Source organism: Manis pentadactyla, chromosome 3, assembly GCF_030020395.1.
Source record: "Manis pentadactyla isolate mManPen7 chromosome 3, mManPen7.hap1, whole genome shotgun sequence".
NCBI classification, from domain to species: domain Eukaryota; kingdom Metazoa; phylum Chordata; class Mammalia; order Pholidota; family Manidae; genus Manis; species Manis pentadactyla.
The window spans coordinates 74,038,462-74,063,329 of record NC_080021.1 but is presented as its reverse complement, the minus strand read 5'-3'; the positions used below and the strand labels follow the sequence as shown (position 1 = coordinate 74,063,329).

At 40.5% G+C, this 24,868-nt stretch overlaps 1 protein-coding gene across 2 annotated transcripts in view; it reads left to right on the top strand.

Annotated features, from left to right (window-relative positions):
* Window positions 1-24,868, top strand: part of NKAIN3 (sodium/potassium transporting ATPase interacting 3) — a 617,710-nt gene that overhangs the window by 325,611 nt on the left and 267,231 nt on the right. The gene's annotated exons all lie outside the window — the stretch shown is intronic.

Genomic DNA, 24,868 nt, shown 5'->3' with positions numbered 1-24,868 from the left:
ACTAAGCACATCAGTGCAATGACTCCCATCTTAAATCCTAATCAGACAGAAGAGAATTTTCTTAATGCAACATAATGCACATGTTATTTCTATCAGTCTAGAAGCAAGATCGGCAGAGCACATGATTTTCACTGTGATGCCTGCAAAACTAAATTGATTGCCACCCAAATTAAGAGCACCTTGGGTTAAGTTTCTAGTTAATGTAGTTGGCATTTACCCTAGTTGACTCTAGCTAGAGTTTCTTAAACATTTTTCTTATAACCAGCACAGTTTTCACTTGTAGAAATCATAGAGAAGGAACTTGGCTGTATAATTACAAAAAGTTGTACTTATTTTTTTTAGATTTTTCATTATCAACTCTGTTTGTGCTAACTTATTCTCTTCTTGTATGATAGTGTCAAATCTTCTAAGTAACGTAATAGTCCTCCACCAGCATTTGTGGTTTAGATCTTAGAAAATTTGCCTTGGCTAGCACAGAGACTTTTAGAATTGTTAGATTCCATTGAAGTCCATATGGTAACAAAGAATTTGTGATTCAGCTAAGCAGCAAAAATCTCTGAAGGATTTTCTCCAGAACCTCCAGAGGTTGTTACTCTTTGTTCTACACTATAATAACCTTATAATTAGAACTTGTCACCATTTTCTCACACTGGCAAGTGTATTCAGGAAAAAGAAATGACAATCTAATGCTGAGTTCCACACAAATGCACTAACATCTACCTTTAATATTTGTGCTATTAATCACATTTCACCACCAATTTTTAAGACAGCAAAAAGTACTAAATCAGAGCCCAGTTATCTTCTGCAACATGTGGATTATAAAGTAATTTTAAAATGCAAATTTTACCAATAAAATAGTTGTGAATAATAAGTGTAGCATAGCATTTTTCAACCCATAGCATTTTGTGTCTTGTAACCTGAATGACCATTTTAAATCATAATTTTGTTTCACTGGGTAGAAATTCTCTTTTCTTTTCTTCCATATAAACTTATTTGGAATAAATTAGACCAGAAGAAATTTGTTCTATGGAATTGGCATTATAGTGTGTTGAAAGAAGACTGAATTTCAATCCATAAGTCTTTCATTCGAATCTTGTCTTTAGCATTTATTAAACTGTGGGCCTTTAGGCTAGTTGTTTAACCATGCTGAGTCTCTGCGAAATACAAAAACAGGACCAGCTTTGACAATAATGATAGTAATAAGTGGTTGTTGGGTGCTTAGCATTGTGTTAAGCACATCATATATGGTAACTCAGATAACTTCAAAACACCCCTGTGAAGTAATTTAAGAAAATGTTCCATACGCGCCTGATTTCCCTTCACTGCTAATTTTGTGAACTGCTTATTGTAACTGCTTTTCTAATATCAATGTCCATGTAAAGGTTGTTGTTGTTGTTTTTCCTTCATGTCTTTGGGTGCAAGGTTAAAAATATGGATATAATAGTCCTGGTCACTCATTCCATTACCCATTCAAATGCTGTGAGCAGCCAACCAAGGATTCTAGGTCATTAAAAGGATAGATGATCCTAAAGATTTTTTGTTGGTCTCCTATTTACCTCCTCAAAGTCTGGTACCATCTCCCTGGTTAGCCACAGCCTATCCTCTCTTCCAATATGTAGGAAATCTCTTCTGAAAAGTAGAGCAGAGTTAGGCACCCTTAGCAAATGAAAGCACCTCTACCAGCCTTCCAGGTTGGACCCCATTTCATAAGAAAATCCTTGTCTATATGTACCAGTTTATATACTTTCTAGAGCTCTCCATCTCCTGCTAGTTCATGGAGGCATTTCTCAGAATTACTACTTAGATAAATTAACAGAAGCCTCCATATACCTTAATTTTTGCCCAAAATATCCATTCTAAAATCATGAATATTTTTCCCAAAAACTAGATTCAGGTTAATTTCCACAACATCTCTATTTGTTGTTCCAGGGAATAACCTAACCAGCCTTATTAACTAACCATTATTAAGCCTAGCCATTTTCACTAACTAACAGTGTAGATTGTGATGGGCATGAACCACCACACATCTGGCCTGTATGGGGATTCTCGATGCTGTCCTCCTGAATTTTCCTTCACTTTGTTTCATCTGTCAAACAGCTGCACATCATGCGTTTGTCACTGTAGTCTGGAGGGTCCTGATTCTCTCCAGATCTTCTTGACCTGGAGAAAAATGGTTGTATTGTTTTTAAGGAATGTGCACATGTATTGGGGAGTCGGGGATGACTGTGGGTAGGTGACCAGAAGTGTCTGCATTTACGTAATCTCTTGTAGCCTCAGTTTCCTTTCCTGCAAAAATGAGGAAAATATGGCACTGATTTTAGTGGATTGTTTAAGATGAAATGCATATTATATAAGATGATGCATATAAAGGATAGTGGTTCTCATAATTGCCATCAATATCATCATTTTTATTATTATTGAAGAAATGACAGACAATATGATTCTCACCCTGAAAACCTTTGGGACGTAAATTTATTACTATTCAAGAAACTGTAAAAGGGAAAAGATGTGGGATTGAGTGACTTCTTTAAAAAACATGTACCAGTCCCTTGTGATAGGACCTCAGACCCATTTATTAACTTCACAGTTGCGACCCTGTTGATTATATTCTCTCTTTGAACACGTAAATAGCTGTTTGAAATACTTCTGTAGGTTCTCCTGGTGTCCCTACTGCTCCCACTTGGAGAACTTTGTGCATCTTTGGAAGTCTCTAAGGCTGTTATTCATGCCATACTTTAAGACCACCATGGGCACAGTTAATAAGTTATTGCTGCTTCTTTGGCAGTTGCTGCTCCATTTTTCCTCCCTAGGAATACATTCAGAATGTAAATATGAAAACCCACCTCATTTGCTACATTTAAAGAAGCTGAAGAATAAGTTATGTTGAGAACTCAAGTTATACTGTCTTTTTAACTCCAAAGGAATTAAGCAAATGTCTAATGGCATCTTTTGATTACTCCAAATTGTAGAAACTAGGCTAATATTTCTTCTAATTGACTTTTCTTGAAAGATGTGTGGAACTTACACACTAGAGACCTAGAAATTTTCAGTGTGTCACATTTTCATAGAATTCAGAATGTGTAGGACTGCATGAGCATAATTTAGACATAAAAATGATGGTAAAGAAATTCTATGAAGATTTGTCTTTTATTAATCATGAAGTTTGATCAGGGACCTTCTAACAAATTATAGGCAGGGGGCGTGGGAGGGAGATGGAGTAACCCTTACTGATCTCCACCCTGTACAGGTGCTTTATATTGCCTTCACAAAAGCAAAACCCACCTTCAGTTTTTTCTTTATATCATGTTTTAACAACTGCACTGTTTCCACAGTGACCTAACTTGCGGTGATTTTGATTCTTAAAGAACTTTAAGCCATTTCCCCAACTGGCAATAATAGCACTTTCTTGTCCTCTTTTGACTTAAATTGTCACCATTCATTCATGAGGGTCTTCTCTTGTGAGATTCTTCAGTTGAATATTTCACCTGAGCAGCCAGACAGGGTCAATGAGATAATTCCTCTTTTTCAAGGCTCATTCTTATCACCTAGCCTGAACTGTTCTTGATATTTACTGGGAAAATTCTCTTCCTTGCTCAAGATTCATTTTCCTTCAAGGCTGGAATCTTCCAATAACTTTGGCTTTGAACAGGTACTTTTAAGTAGAAAACTTTTAGATAATTCGGAGTTCTGTATAGGAGCAATTGCTCAGTTCCCTGAAGCTATTTACAATCTATACATTTTTTTAGACCTTCTGAATATTTTTGTGTCTCAAAGAAATCTTTTTATAATAGCAGTTTCAAACTAAATCAGTGATGTATATTTCTTTTTATTTAAATAAATACAACTTACTGAACCTAATAATGAGTATTAAACTTACATTTATCTTTTCCTTTTGAGAAGCTCTTCCTACCTGGACATTTTTCAAGTGAAATATTGAAGTATGCTTACAGAGGGCTGAAGCTAGGGTACAAAATACCTTTATTCAAGAATAGTGTATCAGCAAATTATACACAAGTAGCATCCTAGAAACCCAGCAACACAATGCCTACATTTGGAACTACAAGAATGGCATAGTATTTACTATATCATGAAGTGAATGTTACCTCTATATCAATAAGACACTTTGGGAAAATGAATAAACTTCACTAGAACAGCAAAATATTTCAGGTTCTGAACCAGTATATTCCTATATATTTATCCTGATGCCCTTAAAGACTATTTTTGTCTGTAATATTGAATGAGGCAGTGGGGAGTCGGGGGAAGGGATAGAGGTGGTAATGGACTTCTATGCAGTTATTAAGGATTTATAAAGGAAGAACTCTCAAAGGCTGCATCCAGGCATTAAATAGAAATGAGACCCAAAGACCCAAAGACTCCGTTCTCCCCTTACTGCAGCCGACCACCTGAAGGCCTTTACACACCCCTGTCTCCTCCCTTCTCTTGACTCCACAACTCTGGAGAGGAAACAGGACATAGTCAACTTATACGGCTGACCTGAAGCTGATGGGGAACATTGCAGGGATCCTGACCACATCCTGACTTCATGCTGGCCTTAAATCTTTTCTTGTCACTGACAGTAGCCTCTGCTGATGTGACAGTTTCCAGTATGGCTAATTATCCCACTAAATTTGATAAAATAATATTTATTTTGAGTAAATTTATACTTATCTAGTAGACAGGAATTTGTTAAGCCACTGGTTATGTGACATTCTGAGTCTGCCATGGCTGCTGAATTTCCATGCATGCATAAATATTCAAGAAAATTTGTTGCTGCAGAGAAACCATACTTTTCTAGCTTATATTTAAATACTTTGCTCTGTTTTTAAAGACAATTTAAAGTAGCTGCCTCATTCTTTTTGATGTAGTCAATTGAACCTAGGATCATTGTAGAAGAACAATGCGGAAAATGAATGGAACATGAGTAAACACCACTAAGATTTTGGATTTTCTTGCTGTGATGTTAATGAGTTTGCTTTGAAGACACAATCTCCTTGTTATGAAATGTCAATTAAGAGTCCATCCTGATGATGAAGAATTTCAGATTACATTTGCATCAGTTCATAGGATTATAACAGAGAGCCTGATATGCATGTTGAGTTACATTTATTTACTTTTTAAAACCAGAATAGCAGCATATACCACTGTGTAGTCTTATAAAATAAAATAGCACCACACAGCCAAATTATAACCCATGAGCATTAAGCTGAAGGGTCCTGCAGGACCAGAGGAGCCTATGATAATTATTACCCAAGGCTATTCTCAGATAAAGGCAATCACAAGTCATTTAAATGCTTTGCGTCAAATTTTCCTATGTAGCATGTGAAGTTGGGTGGGAGGGGGCAGGGGGCTCACTAAGAACAATGATCATATTTATAAAGTTCTCTTCACACCAGGGAAGTTTTCCTCTGAGCCATGGTGCTTTGATGGCATGAGGAATTACAGGCCATCCTGATCTAGATGAGAGTCTTGAACCCTAAAAGTTCAAGTTCTTGAGCCCTGAAAGTATCTGTGCATAGGATGTTGTTCCACCAGCTGTGTTAGCACAAAAGTTCCAGATCCCTGTCTCATAAAGCATAAGCTTGAGAACACAGAAGGAGGAGAATGATGAGGAAATCACACCAGGCACATAGGGAAAGATGTGGAAAAATTATTTGGCCAGAAGATTAGGGTCAAAGATGAGAGGCGCAAGGGATGTATGTATGTTTTGCTTTTTTGTGATGCAGGGAGTGCTAACAGAATGACAGTTCAGAAGTCTTTGTAACGACATGCCTTTTGGTCTGAAGCTCCTTAAGAGTCGTGTGCGCCCACCAGCAAGGCTGAGTGGGATGTCGGCTGCAGCACAAACCTGCCCAGGGAAAAGAGTCAGGAAATGAGCAGTTTCAGTTCTCCCTGTCCTATCTGAGGCCAGACAGGGGAAGATGAAGAGAAAGTGCCAAGAGCAAAGATTGCCAAGAATATGAGGCAGCACAGACCACAGCACAGAGGCATGAGGTGACAGAAATGAAAAAGGGGAGGGACACACAAAGGATCCAAGTGTCGGGGCTGGGCTTGTATCTCTTTCGCCCCTTGGAAGCCCTCAGCATTGATCTGCCTTTAGCTGTTTTCTGACTCAGGAATGACAGGAGAAGTACAGCAACAATACAAGATTCAGTTGCGTTTATAGGACTTGTCAGTGCACTTGTGTATTAAAATCAGCACATTGAAACATCCAGTAGTCTAGACACCCTAAAAGGCTGGCTTTTTTCTGGGAACTTTCAGTTTACCACAAAAAACAAAAAACAGACAATATCTCACAATTAAATAACAAATGAAACTGGAAAAACAAATGGAGGCATTTAAAAAAATTCAGCTTTATTTTTATAGCAGCTGGTTCTCAAGTTCTCTGAGAACTTATGGAATAAGAATATCAATAGTTCTCAATATTCTAAAAAAAAAGTATAGAAAGTTAAAAAGCATACGTCTTTAAGGTTAAAATTAGATAGGAGAGACAAAGTTGAAAGAAATTTAGCCAACTTAAGAGAAAAAGGAAGGATTCATTAATTTACAAATGGGAAATATAACTTCTGTGAAAATCATATCACTTTCCTAACTCTCTAGGTGTTCAAACCACATCCATCTAATCATTCTTTTATTAAACAAATGGTGGCAGAAGTTCCTAGTTATCTTCCATTATTTCCCCTTCTCTTGGCTAAGAGTCAGGGAGGGCCCTGATTTCATCTGAGGTGAAATGTTAAAAAAAAAAAAAAAAAAAGGTATTTCTTTGCCTCTATGTGGATAGGTGTGGCCATCTAAGTTCTGGCCATTGGGATATAAGCAGAAGAATCATGAAGGACTTCTGGAAAGGCTGCTAAGGAGGTAATTCAATTTGGAAACGTGCCCAAACTTAGTGACTTTAAGAATACAAATCTTACACTTAAAAGAATATAAATCTTACACTTCTGTAGGTCAGAAATCCTAGATGAATCTCAGTGGGCTAAAATCCAGGTGTCAGACAGCTGCTATGGAAAATGATATGGAGGCTCCTTGAAACCTTAAAAATAGAACTATCATAGGATCCAGCAATTCCACCTCTGGGCATATTTCCAAAGGAAATAAAGTAACTATCCCAAAGAGATATCTGGACCCCCATGTTCATTGCATCTTTATTTAAAATAGGAAAGACATGGAAACAACCTAAGTGTCCACTGACAGATGATGAATAAATAAAGAAAAGATGGTAAACATCTACAATGGAATATTATTCAGCCCTAAAGAAGAAAGAAATCTTGCCATTTGTAATAACATGGATGGGCCTTGAAGGTATTATGTATAGTGAAATAGATTAGACAAAAAAAGCAAATACTATATGATCTTACTTATATAAATGTTAAAAAAAACCCAAACTCTCAGATACAGAGATCAGATTGGTGGTGGCCAGAAGCAGAGTATGGGGGTTGGGTAAAGGTGGTCTAAAGGTACAAATTTACAGTTAGAAGATAAATAAGTTCTGGGGATATAATATACAACATGATGATTATAATTAATATTGTATATTTTAAAGCTGCTAAGAGAATAGATGGTAAAAGTCATCATAAGAAAAAATGTAATTATGTTGGGTGATGGATGTTAACTAAACCAATTGTGGCAATCATTTCACAATATATATGTCTAGCAAATCAGTATGTTGTATACCTGAAATGTATACAATGGTATATGTCAAATATATCTCAATAGAAAGTAAAATAAAATCATGATGTCAGCAGGGCTATATTCCTTTCTGGGGATTCTAGTGTCAAATCTGTTCCTTTCTCTTTCCAGCTTCTAGAGCTGCCCACATTCCTTTCTCCATTTTCAAACCAGAAATGGCAGCCCAAATCCTTCTCATTCTGCCACCTCTCTGATTTTTGGCAACCAGGAAAACTTCCCCACTCCTAAGTACTTATGTGATCAGGTTGGGGCTACCTGGCTCATACAGGCTAATCTCAGCATTTCAAGGCCCTTCACTTTAATCACATTGCAAAGCCCCTCCACTGTCATCCACAATTGCTGAGGATTGGAATATAGACATCTTTGGGGTCATTATTCTGCTCTGCGGTGGTGGCAGACCAAAAGGTCACCTAGAGGATGTCAAGCATGCATGACATTAAGGGACTAAAAGGAAATGAGGAGCCTGGAACCCTAAGAACCACACCAGTCCTGAGCTAACCATGACCAGATTTCTTTTAGATTAGAAAATGTCTTTAAACCACTGTTGTGGGGCTTGATATGCAGCTGCAAACAACACCTAACTGATCATAGATAATTCTACAGACAATTTTACTTAATATTAGTTTAAGACACTGTGTCAGCTACTAAGACTATGTCCACTTCTACCATCACAAAATGATACAGCTATCATAAGAAAGACAGACATTAAGTGAGTGATAACAAAAAAATGTAACAAGTGTTATGATAATGGTGGAAAAAGCATTCTGATGCCATAGAGCAGGGAACATAGTTTTCACCAGATCAGGGGAGGCCTCTCAAGGAAAATGGGATGAGGACTGTACATACTCAGTGAAGAACAGCGTGATGAGCACCATGCAGACCTTCAAAAGCTCTGATGCTGTTTTGATCTACCACCTGTGAGGAAAGTGCTTTGGGCTGCTACTCTTTTTAAGTCTCCATAATGATTTGCATCAATCCACCCACCTCCATCCCACACTTTTCCCAGACTTTCTTCTGGCCAGCACATATTGGAGAGAGAGAACTCCGTGGGATTACATGCATCAGAGCCCAGGCCACTACCCTTGGGAGGGGGTCTTGTAGGGGCACAAGGTAAACAGGAAGCTATCAAGTTACAGGCCATGACTACCAGTGACCTAGAAAAATCTATTCAGGCAGTTACGAGAAAATGCCAGGATGCTGAGGGTCCTTTTGAAGTGCTCTGGAGTTAATTTCTCTGAGCATAGACAAATTTGCTCCTCAAATGTAAGACTGCACAACTGCACTATTCAGCTCAGAACCAGTACTGATTCAAAAAGTATTTCAAGGAAGGGTCAAAATGCTTCCTGCAAAATCCCCTGTATGCTACTGAAGGACAGATGGTGCTGAGAAGTCCTTTCAGAGCAAGTACTCCATCCCTATACTTATTTTAGCAACAAAAATTCAATTTGTTTCAGCAGTCTGGGGAGTTGATTTGACCCTGTTTCTGGAACAACGAACAGCGGTTTGATGGCATCATTTCTCAGTGGGCCATCTGATGTTTTAGTTTGTATATATCATTAATCATTGTATTCCTATCCTGTAATTATAGACAAATAGAGAAAACACTCCCTCTGTATATTTGAAGTATTGAGGGGCATGAAGTCTATTGTAAGTATTAGCCTGTGTAAATCCTCTGTCCCGAGGCAGGGCAACATCAGACAGCAAACAGAGCACTGGTTGTACAGTGAGTGGTGCTCGCCATTAACTGAGATACTGGAACAGTAAGTGGTGCTATTGTTTCCTGCATGCAATTCATCTTACATGCTGAGAGCATGAATTTCTCTTCAACATAAAAGGTAGGCAGGCTGCTGATCCATGAAATCAATGACAGTCAGGAGAGCCTAGACATTGGGTGTTCTGATGAATAATTTAATACAGATTCGTTAACTATGCAGAAGTGAAGTTAACCATGCAGGGAGACACATTGTCAATTGCCAGCAATTTACTATGTTTTTGAAAACCACAGGCAGCAATTTACAGAAAAGATTAGGCCAGTTACTGTACACATGTGACATTTTCTTGATTTAAGATGTCATTCTGAAAGCTGTTAACTGACAACTGGAGTTGGGAATGAGGCTATAAAGTTTAGTGAAGAAGGGCTTTTACCTGAGAACGTCTACATTTTTGCTCTGGAAGATCCCAGAATGCCCACCCCCTTTTGGGACGAAACGCATGTATGCAAATGTACGCTGCTGAGAAGGTGGTACACCTTCTCTGGGAACCATTAAGCACCTTTGCATCTCAGTGCTCTAATGCACTTGTCCCTGAGAAAGCACGGTGATGGCTTTTATTTCTTGGAAAAGAAATCGTTGTCCGTATACTTCTTTAGTCCTCTAGTTTCTGGGTGGTATAATCACTTTCATCCTGTGCCAGGAGTTAACTTTGCAGTTCTTTATAAGAAGCTGATTAAAGGAAAATCCCCTTTTTATTAGTGCAGTTTCATTCCACTTCTTCTCCCTAGTGGGATTAAGCCAGTAACAATGATTTCTTCAAATTTGAATTTGTAAAAAGTGAAATGAGGGTAGACTTAGCCCCCGGTGGAATGTGAAACTCTAAGGTAGCCTGAAGGATGACTTCTATAGGAAGAGTGTTCATAAAATGTAGTATTTTATAATTTAAACATGGTTGATCATTTTTGGGGCACAACCAAAAAATGGACTTTTGATATATTTTGAAATTTATTCTCAATGTTTACATTAATTTCTCAACTTCTCCAAGGATTCTTGCAAATCAGAGTTGTAATTGTAATTGCTATGCTGGCATCATATATGCCAATAGTAGCTATTTTTTTAAAAAATGAGTTTAGCCTTCCATATGAGAAACAAGTCAAAATTTCCTAATTGTATAATTGTTAGCAGTAGAGTCAGTCTGCAAACTAAGACAAATACCTTGTTTTTTCTTTCCTTCTTTCTCTATTTGCCCATCTGGATCTATAAACTCCTTTAAAATTTGATGGCAACATTAGGTATTACTTTAATCATTTTTCCCCATAATCTTTCCCAAAAGGAGAAAAAGAGGTGACCATTTAATAAATTATTTTTCATCTTCTATGTCAAATAGTAAAGGCAAAATATGAAATACTACAAATTTATCATAAAAGCCAAAAATTAAACCGTTTAATAAAGAATCATATTAGAACATAACACTGGCTTTACCTAGAGCTCGGTTTTTTTTAATAAAAAATAAATAAAATGAAAGTCCACATGAATGAACTACTTCTGAAACATTACATTGAAGACTCATAGTTCTAAAGTGTCTCCGCGGTAGAAAAACAGTCTTGGCAAATGTGTTATTTTACCTGATAGTTTTAGAAGCATATTTTTAGAATGCTAATAAACAACTTTTCCAAAATATCCTCCTTTATGGAATACAAGAACCTATAATGAAGTCATATAAACTTGGAATCTAATTTCCTTAAACTTTCTTATTATAAAAGTGACAAATATATTCATAATTATTGCAGAAAGAAAGTTTTAAATTATTTGTACAGTCTTGACTTTGGTAGGTCTAACTAACTATATTTTTATTTATTATTCTTTATCTGTAGTATTTTTAATGTAAGAAAAAATACATTTCCACAAGGGAAAAAATTGTTGCCTTATTTAGAGATAGCTGTATGATAGACACTAAAATCAGGGTTTTATCACTTTGCCTACAGTTTTGATAGGGTATAGTAATGGTAGTAACCTACCCGAGTGCCATGAATGTAGGAGGTTCTCCGTTGTGTTGAAAACATTGAGAAGTGAATTTCTAAAGTCTAAATTGTGACAGCTTTACACAAAAAGGCCCCTTGCTGCTTGAATTAAACTATAATGATTTTGAGTTGGCCTATTTCTTTACATTTAGAAACTCCCTACTTTATTTTTCACTAAATCATCAAAAGCCTCATGTACTTTATTATAAGTACCAAACAGAGAGGTGGCTTAATATTAGTTTGCATTTATATTGTATTTTCCTTCAAGGAGCTCAAGGGGCTTTACAAAACATGACAACAATCATTCTAACACTTTGTCCAGTATGTAAGGCAAGAATCATTGGTGGGGCAAATGTGCCAAAGGCACAGTGCTTATTGGAGGATATTCATTTCCTACATTTTTCTAGAGATCATCTTTTTAGAGATTTTTCTAATATAAGGTCCAACTTTCTTAAACATTTTCTTTTCTCAGCTTTGAAATCAAACACTTTTGTTCAACAAATTCATTGAACATCTGCTCTGAGAGTATAACTAGGTGAGGAGAAGAACGGACTCTCATAGAGCTTTAATTTCAGCAGAAGAGACATAATATATAAGTAATAATACATGATATATCATGTTGTGCTAAGTGCTATCAAGAAATAAAAAGGCAGGATCTGGGAACAGAGCGACTTCATGGGAATGGATGAAGCTAAAGATCTGAGTGGGTGAAAGAAGCAAGCCATGTAAAGATATGGGGGTGCCAGGTCCCCAAGATGGGAGCATGTTAGGCACGCATAAGAAACACAGGGATGCTGTGGTGTGTTACCAACATGTATATGCTATGAACAAGGTGAGGAGCAAGGCTGTGAGTCTGGAGAGCTGGGCAGTAACAAGAACCTGTAGGAACTGTATGTGCCATAGGAAGGACTTGGATTTGGTCTAAATATAATGGAACCCAACAGAAGGCTGTACATAGGAGAATGACTTCTGGGTAGGAGACAAGAGTGGAAACAAGTGGACCCATAGAAAAAGGGTGGTAGTGGTCCAGGTAAGAAATAAGGTGGCCTGGATAGGGTGGTGGCAGTGGCAGAGGGGAGAGGGATCAGATTTGAAATATGGCTGGAAATCAAAGCTGACGGAATTTGCTAATGGGTCAGAGGTGGTGGGATGAGAGAGCTTTAAATTCTGTCCCTGCCACATGTGGTGTCTTGTAGCCATTGTTTCCTCACCTGCAAGAGAGCCACCACAGTCAAGTCAGAGAAGAGCTGAGGCCTCCCGCAGCACAGAGCAAACGCTCGGAGTGTTAAGAGTGTGCACTCCCTCCTCCTTCCCAGCTAGCCCTTTTCTTTCTTTCTTTTCTCTTTAATTTCACACCCCTTACTTTCCTCCTTTTGTTTCCTGCTCCTCCTCTGTTGTTTTATGTATTGTTCTTGCCCCCTAATGTCTCATTAAGGACACCATGCTTGCCAGCTGGTCTGTCTATGAACACACAAGGGGTCTATGCAAGTGAGGCATCCTCAACCTAGCTTTCTGCATGTTTAGACTCTGATCACAATCTTCGGCTTAAGAGGTGATGTACTTCTACCAGATGTATCACAAATACAGTGAAAAAACAGAAACAAAGAAGCAAAATGTGGAGTATTCGCTTCCTCTCTCAACTACAGACAGCTTTTAGCACTGAGAGAGAAAAAAAAGCCTTTTGAACAGAATCAGTGTAACTCCAGAGAGAGGAAATCTCGGGGCAAAGTACTTCCAAAATCGAAATCAGTCAAAGAAAGAAAGAAAGTTTAAAAACCATTTATTGCTTACAAACTACGGTCTGGGGGCCAGTCTGTCTCCTCCTCTGGCAGAAGGGAGTGAAGACCTCCCCTAAACCTTTCAGGTTCAGATAAGCCCTGGGTCACCTAGGTAACTACCCATTGATATGGAGATGAACTACTTTTCTCCACCCCTTAGGAATACCTGTTCATATGGAGATGCACTAAAGCCAGGTGAGAGATTCTGAAATATTACAATTTTACCCATAGGCCATGCCACCAGAAATCTCATTTTACAATCTACTCATTCCCCCTCTTCCACAATTGCCCCTCGGTGAGAAAACTGGAGCATTGTGACCCAACTAATGATATACAATAGCAACAGCAATAAAATCATGATAATCCTCAAGCCTAAGGATTCAGCTAGGTTCAAAGTCCTACACAGATTAAATCCACAGCTCGCCCATTCCAGCAGGTAGCTGAAGAGGTAGAGGGTTCAGGGAAATCACCACATGACAGCTGCAGCCAGGGGGCACATCCAAGCCAAAGGGACTGTAGAAGAAAATAACCTTAAGGGCAATAGGTTACATGTTTTAATGACACCAGCATAGGCAAATCTTGTCCATCAGGTAGGATACATGCAAGAGAGTGGTCCTGTGATAGGACAGTGGCAGGGATGGGATCTCGTCCTGGTCTAGGATACAAGACTTTCACACATACCTGCCGTGGGAGTTACAGATGGGTCAGTATATAGGGCTATGGGAGGTACATGCAATGGCCATAAAGATAAAACAAAACTTCCCCCTAAGATACTCTTACCTCCTAGACGTTTTAGCGACACTACCGTGATCTTTGGGGGCCACTCTGCTGTTACTCCAGGAACACACAGGAGCCAGCTGCCAAGCCTTTTCCCCAAGGTGCCAGAAGGGCCAGCCATCGCTGATCCATGTGTTAATATGTCCAGGGCCACATCCACTCAGCAGTGTCTCCAGGGTTTAATCCAGTGCAGGTTGGCAGCAGGATGTTGCTCTGCTGGCCATATCCTGGCTTCAATAACTCTTCTTTGGTTTGCACATATGTTGTATAGGAGAGGCAGAAAGATGTGTGAGCATATCCACAGGGCTATCCTTTTTGGGGCTTCTCATTCAAACGCTATAGCACTTTCCATAAGCAAACTGACCATCCCCGTACACTCTTGGTGTCCGACTTCAGGTCAGATTTCAACAAACCATTGTACCTTTCTATCATGCCTGCCCCAGTAGTTTTATATAATAGTACATGAAATTTCTACTTTATTCCTAACTGCTGCACCCATTCTTGTAATGCATGTCCAGTAAAGTGGGTGCCTTGATCTCTCTCAATCACCTGTGGCTGGCCATAGGCTGCAAAGAGGCGCTCCAGGCCCCTTTTGGTGGTTTGCTGAACTGCATGACATGCAGGAAAACAACCAATAGTCCAGAAGCCGTGTCCACACAAGTCATGGCATACCGATACCCTTCTGATAAAGGCAGAGGCCCAATATAGTCTATATGCCATCTGACAAGGGGTATTGGCCCCCTTACTATTGTCCCATGTTACTGTGGGACTTGGTGTAAGACCCTCTTAGAGCACACAAGGAACTCCCTCTGGGCTCTGCTGACATTTTCAAAGGTCAATGGCAAGCCCCACCTATGGGCTACAGCCCACGTTGTCTTTTGCCCCACATGCAACAAACACTGGTATAGCCATTGAGCCACATCAGAGGCAGGCTTTCCTTCTAGCCAATGTACCTGGGCCAAGGTGTCTGTTTCATCATTCCTTGGGGATGCCAAAGGCAAATGGCCAGTCACATGATATACGGTAACAGTCTTAGTCTGACCAGAGGTCCGTAGGTCTTGCCACAACTCTTGCCCCCAAAGGGGCTGGTGACCAACCATCCGGTTGGCACAGTACCATGTTGGTAGCCACAGGGTCAAACCCTGAAAGACAGCCCAGCTGTCAGTGCAGACAACTATGGAGGAAGGCGCCTGGGAGATCACAATCCATACTGCCCGCAACTCAGCCCATTGCCCACTCTTCCCCTCTCCATCCTCCGTCCATATTGTCTCAGTCTTAGGATGGAAAGTCATAGCCCTCCACTTCGGGGACTGCTCACAACTGGATCTGTCTGTGTACCAAGGATCTTCAGGTATGGGAGCTCTTCCCTCCTGATAATGACTCTCAGCTACCAATGACTCAAAAGCAAGTGCTTCCTGCTTTCCACTGGTATAGGTCACTGGCCCCAATAAGCATTGGAGTTCTCCACTTAAGGGGCTAGTAGAGAGGGTGCTATGCTGCTATAAATATGTGCCCCATTTGGCTAATGAAGGCATCTGTGCCACGCCACTCCATGGCCTTTGGGTCCAGTCTCGCACCCACCCCTCTATGGGATAGGTGGTTATTACCTTGGTTGGGGCTGTTCCAGTGATGGGCCCCATAGCCAGCAAAGCATGATACACAACAGCCAGTTGCTTCTCTGTCAAGGTGTACCAGACCTCTGCTCCTTTCCTCTGCTATAGAGGGGACAGAATCCAATATGTTGGTGTGTCTGTTCAAGACACTGCCAAAGACCCCATCGGTTACATGAACATCTAGCTCACAGGGCCTTGATGAGTCCATTTCACTCAAGGCCTGTACGGCCTTGACTGTCCACTTGGCAGCAGTAAAAGCAGCTGCACATGTCTAATACCATTTCCACCTGATGCCTTTTTGTACTGACTGGTATAACGGCTTCAGAATTTGCCAAGTGAGGGATATACACTCTCCAGTAGCCCAAAAGACCCAAAAACTCTTGTAATACTGCCACAGTGGTAAGGGTAGAGAAAGCCTGTCTATGACTGCTTCAGGAATAATTTCAGTTTTACCCAACCAGACAACCCCCAAGAACTTTACAGACAAACCAGGTCCCTGAACCTTGATGCTGTTCACAGCCCATCCTTTTTCCTGTAGATGTTGCAGCAGTCTAGGAACTGCCCCTTCTAAATCTGAAAGAGAATCAGACATGAGTATATCATCAATGTAGTGATACAGCTGCATCATTTTCAGTTTCTTCCATGTGGCCAAGTCCTGGGCTACAAGTCCATGACAGATGATGGGACTGTGGAGTTATCCCTCTGGAAGGACAGTGAGTGTCCACTGTGAGCCTTCCCACATGAAGGCAAACTGTTCCTGGCTTTCCTGTGCTGTCAATAGAGAAGAAAGCATTAGCAAGGTCTACTACATAATGATACGTTCCCAGCTCATGGCTGAGGGTGTCCAGAATGTCTGCTATAGAGGGGACAGCAGCATGCAAAGGGGGTATGATTTTATTCAATTCCCTGGGGTCCACGGTCATACATGAGGAGTCATCTGGGTTTTTCACTGGCCACACTGGGGAATTAAAGGGACTATAAGTGGGCTTTACAATGCCCACCTTCTCTAACTCCTGTAGAGTTTCTCCAATTTCCTTGTGGCCCCCATGCAATTTATACTGCTTAGTATTTGTCACCCACCGAAGTACAGGCAGAGCTGCAGGTGGGTGCTTAACATGTCCCCTCAGAACTGCCTTTACCACACGTACCTTCAGTCTGAACTCACCTGCAGTGGTCTGTAACCACAGGCCCTGCAGGACATCTACCCCCCAAAATATATTCAGGGATGAGAGAAATGTACATAGTATACTCCTTTGGGGGTAAACACCCTATCCCCAATGAGATTTGGGCTTTCTTCAGTCTAATTGCCTTGCCCCCATAGCCATCTATCACAGCAGGGGGCCTGGGAAAATGCTCAGGGTTGCCAGAAATCAGAGAACACTCAGCTCCTGTGTCCACCAGTGCCAGGACACGTTGTGCATTCACAGGGGACCAATGAATTGCTAATTCTACATGTGGCCTCTGGTCCCCACCATGTCACCTAAGGTGGGGAAGTTGACCCCCGCCAGTCAAACCGCAATGCCCAATCATCCTCCTGTGGGGGTGAGGGCCCAGGTGAGTCCTGAGTACTGTCCCCAGGAAGTTTTGCAGGGACACAGGCAGGGCATGAGGCTTTGACTGGTTTCTGTGTCCTGGACCTCAGTGGCTGGAACTGCTGCTCTGGCTTTAATTGGTGCCACAATTCCAACAAGACTCTACTGGACTTCCCATCAAATTTTTCTTTCACTATCCTGGCCTTTATCAAATCAACCCACATCTGGGTCCTTGAGACTTTCACAGGGCCTTTTGCACCTCTCCTTTCAGTCGTAGCCTATACTTCCTTCCATGTCTTTATTGTTTCAACCTCCCCCAGATCTGCTAAAGTACGAGTAGCCTCACTTATGGGTTGCCCTATGTCGGGGGCAAGAGTAGTCACTAGGGACCTGAAGAGAGATGGGGAAGCTGTATGCAGCACCAGACTTCTCATTCCTATGGTGAACAACTCCTCATTGGGGCCCAGGGGTCCATATTATAGATGATATTTTTTGTACCCAATTCCAGCAACATCTGTTGGAGCTAAACCTACATTTTCCAACTAGTGGGTAAATATGGCAAATCACCCTGATTAGGCTAATCACCCTGATGACAATTGTCAGCCATTCCAGGAGTTTGTGATTCCATGAAGCTTGATGGGCACTTTGCAGTGGCTGACAGAGGGAAGGGTGAGTCGTCAGGAAAGCCAGTCTACTCATCTCAGTACCCGACCTAACAATGTTTTCCATCCCCATATCCCAGAGATGTAAAAGCAATGTAGGGAGAGATTCCGAGGGCTTCTGCCTATTCTTGACGCTCATGTCCACCAGCTCATCCTGGGTATAACGGTGGAGTATGTGTGCTCCGCAACCTGGGGAGGGGCAGTTCCTCCTCCTGAAGATCCTGCAGTTGTTTTTTTTAATTTTCTTAATTACAGCTGGGCAGGCCTTTGAAACAGAAGTTGGTACCTCAGGTGGTGGCCTCGGCTGCAGATCGGCCCATTGCCCCGCCTCCTCCTCTTCTCCCTCTGGCTCCTCCACCATCTCCGGGACTGAAGGCAGCACATTTTCCTCCCCCTTCCCCACAGCCTCCTGCAACATGCCTTTTCCTGCCACCTCCCCCCTTGCCACTGCTAAGGAATCCTCCAGGAGCGTGACCTGTCTTTTCAATAACTGTCTCTCTTCCTTAATGGCACCCCATAGGTTCTCGCCCAGCTCCTCCAAGCGATGCTGAAGTGTGTCTCTCTCCCACCTAAGTCCCTCTCTCTCCTTGCTAACCCTCTTGATAATCCCCTTTTTCTCCTCAATAGCCCTCTCTCCTCAATAACATTTTCCATTATCTGGAGGAAAAGAGACCCTACACTACCAGCTGCTATACAGCCACTCAAGGCCTCTAAGCACTCTTCCATCTCACAGTAGACTATTTCTTCAGCTTCTGGTGTCTCCACCCTTCCCCAGTTCTGGGGAAGGCCCCACCCCTCTAGGAGGTGCTTTACCTTAGACCAATTCTCCACTAGGGGCTCCCAAATTGGAAGGGGGCTTCCAGGTGAAGCTGCACCCTCTGCCACTGCATCTACTGGGGACTCCCCACTATCCACAGGGGGATTCCAGGCATCTTCCCATCATATCTAGGGGCAGCCTGCCCAAGGGTCATACCCATTTAGACAGATTTTGGGTTCAGAGGTACTGCTGATTATGCCATATGTAACTCCAGAGAGAGGAAATCCCGGGACAAAATACCTCTAAAACCAAAATCAGTCAAAGTGAGAAATAAAGCTTAAAAGTGATTTTTTGCTTACAAACTGTGGTCCAGGAACTGTCTCTCTCCTGCTCCAGCAGAAGCAACCAAAGACCTCCCCACAACCTCTCAGGTTGAGATAAGCCCTTGCTAGCCCAGGTAATTAGCCACTGATATGGAGATGAACTACTTCTTTCCACCCCTTAGGAATGCCTGTTAATATGGAGATGCACTGAAGCCTAGCAAGAGATTCTGGAATTGTGCTCACAATCAGAAAGTACTTTTCTACCACGTTGTACATGTTTACCATGAAATTCTTCTAATTTTAATGAGAATCAGTTATATTTAAGTGCTTATTTTGATCATTTGGGAAATTCTAATTGTGTGTTTTTTTTCTGACACCAATCAATTCTCTAATTCTTCAACACCACTAGGTATCGACGTGGCCAGTTCAATTTTGACACTAACTACCTAGAGTCAGCACAGATTCCACAGGTCAAGGGCTTTGTCCCACAAAACTGCCCCAATTCACAGACCAGCTGCAAACGGCATTCCCAGGCTACTCACACTCCTGCTCAGAAAACTGCAAATTCCAGGGTTCCCATCATTTCCCCTAGGATTCAGGAAAGCACTTTACTTAAGCTTACCAGTTCATAACAAAAATACAGTTCAGGAACAGCCACATGGAAGAAGTGAATAGGGCAAGGTGAGGGGGTGGGGGTGGGATGTGGAGCTCCCATGCCTTCTCCGGGTGTGCCGCTCTGCCAGCATCTAGATGTGTGGGGGTGTCACCACCCAGAAGCTCCCCCAACTAGATTGCTCAAAAGCTTTTAGGGAAATTTCATTACGCAGTCATAATCTACGAATTCATTGGCCACTGGTGGCTCAACTCATCTTCCAGCCCCTTTCCTCTCTCCAGGGTGACTGGAGCTGAAATCTCCCACCCTCTACGCATGTGGTCCTTTCTTCTGGCATCTGGCTCTCATCGCATTCAGGGCCCCCACCCCCAAGAGTCACCTCAGTAACATAAACTCAGGTAAGGTCAAAAGAGGCTTATAAATACTAAAATACACTTCTATCACTCAGGGAACCCCAACGGTTTTAGAAGCTCTGTGCCAGAAATGAACACCACCGTCAAATATGTATTTTTTATCATACCACATTAATCGTAGCCTTCTTAATTACTATCCCACTGAGAAAAGAACTTTTGGGAGGACCCTGTGACTAGGTGGTGAGGTTCAACCACAATGAGAAAGACCTGTCTCTGAGGGCAAGGGGCCTAAAGCAGGTAAAAAGGAACAAAGAGGCAAGGGCTTGCCAGTCTGCTACTGGGTACCGGGCAAGTTCACCAAGGGTGCTCATCATCAAGATGCTAATCTCCTAATGAAAGTGGCCTTTCCCCTTTCACAGATAAGAAAATGGAAGGATTATAGAAGGTAAATAACTTACCCCTGGTCAGACAACTTTTATCTGGCAAATGTAGTTCTTAATCCTGACTTCTGTCTCCAAGATGAAGATCATATCCATTATGACAGTTGCCTCCATGATGTAAGAGTAACTCAAAATAGAAGAAGAAGAAGAAGAAGAAAAAAAACAGGCAGACATTTTATGGTATTCATACATCTTCTCCCTCATCAGTCAGGAGTGCTCTGTCTTATCTAAGCTGCCTGAAAGCCTGAGACATGGGAGATTTATGAATAAACAAAACTCTGTCCAAGCAGCTGACTCCAGGGTTACCTAACACAAAATGATAAGAAGACTTAGCATAGTAATCTTGGGAATTCAATCATTAAAGACTTTAAACCAACATTTGTATTTTCAGATATCAGAAAGGCTTTCACCCTGAACTATCTGAAAAACGATATTCTCACCCTTGTAGTTAGGATCTGAAATGCCAGCTAGCCACTTGCTGTCCTCAGAGGTTAGCCTCCTTGTACCATCTGAAGTGGGACTTTGTGACTTACAGCAGGCCTACCCATGTCACCCCATTTAGTCCTGATCCATACCCTTCATCCCATTATACAGACGAGGAAATCATATCTCTGAAAAGTTAAAATCTCTAGTGAACACACACACAAAATGACTGGCTAGCAGGAGAGTCAAACTTAGACCATTACAGCCAACCAAGTCCATGGATGTTTTCAGAGATGTAATCCAGTTGTAGGCTTGGCAGCATGTGACTTATCAGGGACCAGTAACTTCCTTGACTATCAATTCCACCATGAGTGAGGTTGTATCTTCACGCCGAGCCAGTTCAGAGCTACTGTCCCATCCAACTGTGTCTAGAAACATGTGTAGCCATTATGATTGCCTCCCTTTCAGTGGACAACTAGCTATAGTGGCTTTCCCCCTCCTCCATTTACTTATTTAGTTGGCATTGCTTTTTCTTTATAGAAAAACAAGAAATAAAATAGACTATACTATAATTTTTTTTACACTGGTGATGTTTATAAGCATTCTGATTTGGTGCTAATGTTTGTTAGATCTTAAGTTCCAACTTGGAGAGACCCTGTACTAATTTAAGCAGTGAAATGTAACCAGTGATTTCATGTGAAGATGGCACTTCATTGAGCAGATGATCACACTCATCTTTGCCTCTCTGTTCCGTTTACCTTAACTGAATTCAACTTGGCAAGTCCCATACTGGGGTACTCATAGAATCAAGGGAATGGAAGCATTCAAGCCTTAAACAGCCAATGTGTATTGGTAAAACTTACCAAAGAAAGTGCCAGCAATTTTAAGGGTCTTCCTAACTATTGGCAAGTTAGTGGAATGCTTATTAATACATGCAAAGAAAAAAAAAACAAGTCAACAACATCCTTAAGGAAGAAAGTGAATTACTCGAGGGCTAGCACTTGAAGAAAGAGTTACAGGGATATGTTGTATACAAGTGTATGCTAGCAATGTCCTTTCTGAACACTTTAAGGGGTGCCAGGGGTAATTTGGAATACATTGTACTTGATTTTCACTTTATACACTGACTTGAGACCCAGATCTCCCCATAAGAGGTGACTGCATTTCTTAGAAGTGTCAATTCTTAGAAACCTGGTGGCCGCCATTTATGCTCCATCTAATGCAAGAGGAAAGGTAGGGAGGAAAGAAATTCATTTTTCTCCCAGAAATAAAAATAAAGTTGTATTCATCGTCCTCCACCTCCATCCTCTTACCTTTTTCTTTAGGTATCAGGTCCTTTTCTCAGCAAAGGAAGATGTTAATGATCTTATTAGCATATTAAACAATGGCACAGGAAAGGCTGACATTTCCCAAAGCTTGTGGTCAATGATGAAAGTAATGAAAGTTGCCAGTTGTTCAGGACAAGCCTATAAAGGCCTTAAATTCTCTCCCTGCCTGAAAGGTCAGGTAAATTAAAAGAAAATATAGGGCTGGACTTGAACAGTCTGCATGTGGTGACCCAAGAGCTCTTAAAAAGTGGCTGAAACTCAGAGGCCTGGCATTAATTCTAGCCAGCTTCCTGGTATTGATTAAGAAGGAATAGCAAGTGCTCATTTGTGGGCAAATTGAGAGATAAGTCCTTTTCAGAAGGTCATTTACATGCCTTCTTTTTAATTAATATTACTGACTTGAAATATGCAGTTAAATTAGCCCATTAATTATAAAAGTCATCAGTTTGGAGAGCAGAAAAGGATAATTTATTAAATATCAGAACCAGGTTTTCAATAAATTACCATTTCTTCTGACACACTACCTGAAAAGGTCCGAAGTTCTGAAGTGTAAGTTGAATGGGTGGTCATAACCTAAGCTATTTTTTGTTGTTGCTGATTATAAATACAATATATCAACATTTTTTTAAATGGAAAATATATTGAGTTATAATGAAGAAAAAAATTTACCTTTCCCCTCTTCTACCACTCACTGTATTTTAGTATTCCCATTTATTACACTTGGCATATAAATAGATTTTGTGTGTGTATGTGTGCACGCACACACACATACGCAGTTCAGCATAGATATATGCATATGCCATTATGTAAAATATAGTTTCATATTTTGCTTTTCACGTTATACTAAGAGCACTTTCCTATTTTATATCTTCTGAAAACCTTTTTAATTAAATTTTTATTTTGAGACAACTGTAGATTTGCTTACATAATTGTGAGACATAATGCAGGGAGAGCCTGTGTACCCTTTGTGCAGCTGCCCACAGTGGTAGCATCTTGCAGACTGTAGCACAATATCACAACCAGGATATTCATGTGGACACACTCAAGGTACAGAATATTTCCATCACCACAGGGTCCCTTTTCTAGACACTGATACTTCGTTCCAGTCCTTAACCTCTGGAAACCACCCATCTGTTCTCCATTTCTATGATTGTTGTCATTTCAAGAAAGTTATATAAATGGAATCATACAGGATATAACCTTTAGGGATTAGCCCTTTCCATTCAGCATAATTCTCTGAACATTCATACAAGTTGTTACATGTATCAATAGTTCACTTCTTTTTATTGCTGAATATATTTTCCATGATATGGTTGTACCACAGTTTGTTTAACCATTCTCCCACTGAAGGAAATGTGGTTGTTTTCCTAACTCTTGGCTATTAGAATGAAGTTGCTATTTATAGAATGAAGATTTCTGTACAGGCTTTGTATGAATTTAAGTTTTCAGGTCTCTGGGATAAATGCCCAAGTGTGTAATTGCTGGATCATTTGGAAGTCGCATGTTTCATTTAATGGAAACCGACCAAAGTGCTTTCTAGAATGACAGCACCACTTTACAGCCCCAATATCAATGTATGAATGATCTCATTTCTGTCCATTCTCAGCAGCATTTGGTGTTGTTATTGTTGCTTATTTTAGTCATTCTGATGCGTGTATGGTGAAATCTCACTGTGGTTTTAATTTGCATTTCCTTAATGGCTAATGATGTTGAATAGTTTTTCATGAGTTTATTTGCCATTGGCAAAATATCTCTTCATGTCTTTTGTCCATTTCTACTTGGATTTATTGGGTTTTTTTAATGTTAAGTTTTGAGACTTCTTAATGTATTCTAGATACAAGTCCTTTGTCAGAAAGGTGGTTTGCAGATATTTTCTCCCATTCTGTAATCTATCTTTTCATCTTCGTAAGAGACTCTGTAACAGAGCAGAATTTTTAATTTTGACAAGATCCAATTGATCAGTTGTTGTTTTCATGGATAATACTTCTGGTGTCAAGTCTGAGAACTCTTTGCCTAGCCCTGGATCCTGCAGATTTTCCTTTTTTGGATAAATTTTATAATTTTATGTTTTATATTAAGTGTGTGATCCATTTTGAGTTGATTAAGATTCAATTTTATTCTTTATATAAGGTTGAATTAATATGCTCACAATGGGAGATTTTTTTGAGTGTTAAACCAATAATTTCACCAATGAAGTAAAGATAGGAGAAAAGAGGCATTATAGGATATCCGCTAAGAATAAACTATAGTCTATTTGAAGCAGCTTGAGATAAGGGATCTCAAACTGATTGTCCTTGGCTGTCTGGTTTTTCCAGTTCTGCAGAGATCTAGTCCAGAAGGCACATTCATCATTCAGTCCCCTCCCCCATTCCTGCTGCTGAGCAACTGAGGTCTTTGATCCACTCAATCCCCTCACCTTGCTTTTCTTTCTTTTCAGTTATTTCTCCTCCTTACCATGAAGAATATTAACCTAGTGCTAATACTGGCAACTGAATTAAAATATTATCAACAACTTAAAAAATCAGGAAGTTCTTCCCTAGAAAGGAAATTTGTCTATGTAACCATTATGGCATTTTCCTCCCTAATTAAATATAAAATAGCTTTAAATAAAACAGTATAAATACATTTGTTTATAGTCCAATTTGATCTAACATAGATGTCTAGATTAAGAAACAGAGGCTAATTTCCAAGAATGTCATTTAAGCTAGCAAGCTGTGAGCCAGGATCAAAGCCTGAAGAGAAGATAGAAAGAGGTTGAGATGGAGCACATCCTGAAGGAGAGAAATGGGGAGAATTCACGGCTCTAGGTTCACACACACTTTTTTTCCAACCTCTCTCCTCTATTGACCT